Genomic DNA, 4,477 nt, shown 5'->3' with positions numbered 1-4,477 from the left:
GATCTCTCAATTTGATTCTATCTATGTTGGTTTCATTATAAATTCATTGCCTTCGTCAATTGCTAATTGCACAGCTGAATCAATTAAAAAGCGTTTGGATTTCTTAACAACTGCCTTGGCTCTTCCGGGAACAGTTCTCTGTTTCAGGCAGAGTTGAGTATAGCTTTTAGTACCTAATAATTTTACTTTCCAGATTATTTATTTTGGTCTCAGTTTTGAAGTTTAAATCCTATCTATGTCTGAAATCAGGCCATGGTAGATGTTGCCAAAGCTGTTGGAGCGGATGCCGTAGCTCATGGATGCACAGGGAAAGAACATTGGTGAAGTATGTTTTGCACTTAAGCATTTAATGTTACAACATATCTATTGTTTCTCTTACACAACCTTCCCTGTCTGTCTAGATTCGGTTTGAGCCGACATTCTTTGCTCTGGACCCCAAATTGAATGTGGTGGCTCCTTGGAGGGAGTGGGACTCTGTGGGTAGTGAAGATGCTATTGGACATGCTAAGAAGCATAATGTGCCTGTCCCAGTGTCAAATAAATCCATCAACAGCAGAGATGAGAACTTATGGTGCCGTTGTCGTGAGGTAGTTTTTAATACAAGTTTCAGTTTTGTTAATGCTCAAATCTTAGGTGGTGGTATATTGGAGCCAAAAAATTTATGTTATGTGTAGGTTTTTATGAACGCTGCATATCTGCACTATGTAATATTTGATGTCAGTATTTGCCCCAGTTGATAGGCATGGTTGTCTTCCAAAGGATCAGTCTGAACTTCTAATCCCTTCCCTTTATGTCATAACTGATGAGTAGCATTGCATTCTTGTACGGACAGTGGATATTCCCTGGGATATATGAGTGTCACGGTTTAGTACCATCTGATTATATCTATCACCTGGTATAGAAGATCAAAGTGTGTAAGCATAGTCATTGACCCCGATCTCACCAACCCAAAAAAGTGCATCATCAAGAAGAAGCCATCGCTGGTGTTACTGGATTTGACTGATCTGCAAACATGTCCTTACTCTATTTAGCTTTCTAGAATGAATTTGTTGTAAGCACATGAGTTAAAAGCTCACTGAGTGAGTCTTGAAGGCTCTTATTTATTAGTACCATGACCAAGGCCGGCTTTAGGGTTCAGGAATTCCATGACCAAGGCTGGGTTTAGGGTTTTGGAGGACTGTTTACTTGAATAGGAAGTGGAGAGAGTCTTGACCATTTCAGTGGATAATGCGAGTGCAAACAAGGTAGCATTTGACTATATTAGGGAAAAGATGTTAGGGTGGGAGAAGTAACCGGTTTTAAGAGGCAAGTGCTTGCATGTTCGGTGCCTTGCACACATTCTGAACCTCATTGTTAGTTCAGGGCTTGAAATTCTGTTATTGTTAGATCAGGGTTGAAATAATGGGAGATTCTGTTGCTTCAATTAGGAATGCAGTGCGGTATGTACGGAGCATCAGTATTCAGTAGTCTCGCTAGTTTTCTACAGGTACGATTTTATGTCATAATGCCGTGTTGGATTGACAGGCATCTTTTGGAGAAGAAGAGAAATGGTACTGGTTTGAGAATAAGAAACTCCCCATGAGATGTGTTCGGAGCATCACACTTGACAGGCACCCCAGGAAGAGATTGGGGGCTGCTGCAGCCACCCTTGATAGGAACATAAGCATTCATCAATTGCCTCGACTGCTTGAGAGCCAATTCCTCGAGCCTTTGTACTCGACAGATAACTGAGGACCATGCTGGAGCTTGAGCTAAATCTTCAGCCATGTTAAGACCAGCCATTGCCACTATAGCAGCAGCTACAGTAGGTCCAACCGAAATACGCGCTGCTTTCCATTATAGATTTATAGCATTAGGCACCTCTGCCAAAGCTGATTTTATTTGCTCTCCCGCAATTAATTATAGCTGAATTACCAACAGGCAGGCTCTGAACAGCTGGGGAAAATCCCGGACATGGGACTGTTTCTTCAGTTCCAAGTTATCAAACAAAGAATTCTGATCACCAACGTGATCCACCCCCGAAGCAGACCGTTGCCCTTGTTATGAGTTATGACTGCTCATTGCTACAACCTTTTGAGTCAATGTAAGCTCCTTTGGGGCACAACTTCACTCTTGCTCCTGGAAACCATACTGGTTCCCAGAGGGTCAGAACAAATATAGTCTTTTTTCTTTTTCGTGGCTGCCTACTGTAAGCATTCTTTGCAGAACCATTGCTAAAAATTGGAGGGATATATCAAAGTCACTAATGCTAGCTCTTCTATTTCTACTGTGACGAGCCACGGACGGCACATCTGAACATGATGAAAAATGGTGGGTGAACTGCAACAAAGAGATGAACAATTGCAACTACAGGTATTTTCTCTTCTTCACAAATCACATCAACTGCCATGTGCAAGTCAGGGGGCCACTGCTCCAAATCTACTCCTCCATCCTCAAATAAAAAATGGAGCTTCATCTTCACCAAAAACCAACCCACGTTTCACCCACGAAAACTCATATCAGAAGTGCAGGACCCCTAGCCTAAGAAATCAGAGAAAAGTCATTCCAGCTTTCGAATACGGAACGATCTAGACCTCATGCTCATATATCAGAGACACTAAGGTGCAAGGACAGAATATTAACTATACCAGGGTCACAAGCAATGCAATACCGAGAACAATACCTGATATCCTCCACACATTTTCCAGTCAATCAAACCTTCCAATCTCTCATGAGTCTTGAGACAACAACATAGTTACGCTAACAGCGGCTCACAAGTGACCAGGGAAAATGCTACGTACAGTAACAGTTCCATTGTATATAATGATATGGAAATAGTCACACCTGCATATGAAAAGTACCTACCATTCCGGAAACTCGCAGCACAAAACAATTACTTGAAAGCTAACTTAACCTCAAAGTTCAGCAATACACCACCTTGAATACTTGTGTGCTGTACAGTCTTAAGATCAAGGTTAATCTTTGGAACAACTGGATGGGAAGATTACCTCCAAGTAGATAACTCAAGATTAATATTGAGCAAACCAATAGCTTCTTCAAAAGAGCAGCTCCTTGGCATCATTTCAACCCACTATACACCAACTTGGTAATCTTTACTTGGCGGCTTATATCATGGTGGATAGCTAAGAACCTCCAGCTAGCTAGCTTTTTGTCGCATTCTCTCACTCCATACTCCTTCATCATTAACATCTCTCTTTCTCATTCCGCGCTTGACACCTTTGTCTCTCAATGGTGCGCTGCGCATTCTGGAGATTTTTGTTAAGCATTCACTTAGAGACAGGGGAGGATCCAGAAATTGCAATCGGGTGGGACTTGGATTTTTAGTAGGAATTTTTTTTTGACGGTGTTAGAGAAATTTATAGATTGAAAATAAAGATAAACCTAGTCATAAAGGACGTAGTGGGCCTTTACCACTCCAATGTTTGTTTAATTCATAAAACACTTTAGACATAACAAAAAAAAAACTAAATAAGCATTTCAATAAGACCGACAACCTCGCGTCCTCACCGATGCTGCGTGACAAGGGTATGGCAAGGAAGAAAAGAAAACAACAGACAACATAGACGTTTATCTTTTTTGAGAAGATAGAGAACCTTATCTCTTTCTTTAACAAAAATGAAATTAAATATACGATAGACACTTGGATCACGTCAATGCTAGCTAGGACTTGAGTGAGACTATCCCAAAAAATATTTGATTAGTAATTGTACAAGATGAAGGAATTTGAGTGGGACTTAAGCTCAACAATCTTACAATCACACCATAAAACTAATGATAACTATAAGTAGTAATTTTTTCCCCAAAATATTTGGGTGGGACTTGAGTCCCATGGTGCTTGTACCTAGATCCGCCCCTGCTTAGAGATGTCGTCTTCATATACATGAATCTCTTTGATTCTCAAGTCGAGAGCGCGAAGCGCCTGTGATACACGCATAATATTCTACTAAATTTTTTGTGCAAAAGAACCTCAACTTGACAGCTATGAGAATATGGGCTGGGCTCCTTTTGGCGAGCTTTAAGATAGCATATAGAAAAGGGCTGCTTCCAACTCGATTTCCGTTCTGATTTACTGCACCGTAAAAGAACATTTGCCAATCATGAGGAGTTTCGTCTTTACTCCATTTTGACCCTCAGTGTCATAAACTAAAGCCAACTCTTTGACATGCAAAAGCGCAGACCTGAAATTGCATCTCTCAAACACTACACATCTAACACCATATAACGTCCAAAGAAATTTACAATCAACTCTTAAACACAATCCACACCTACCGAAGTTCCAGAAGAGATATGAGACTTCCGGCCCAAATTCCATCTGAACATCTTCTCAACAATTTTGCTTTTGTCTCCATAATCCATATTACTAGCAATATTCACTCTTCCATCTACATCACCCAGTAAGATATTGTGAACAAACGCATTGGGGGTTAATTTATGATTGTCAAACAAAATTAAGCTCTTACAAAAAAAAAAAAAAAAA

The sequence above is a fragment of the Fragaria vesca genome, linkage group LG5 (assembly GCF_000184155.1).
Source record: "Fragaria vesca subsp. vesca linkage group LG5, FraVesHawaii_1.0, whole genome shotgun sequence".
Taxonomy (NCBI): Eukaryota; Viridiplantae; Streptophyta; class Magnoliopsida; order Rosales; family Rosaceae; genus Fragaria; species Fragaria vesca.
This window is presented reverse-complemented; position numbering follows the sequence as displayed.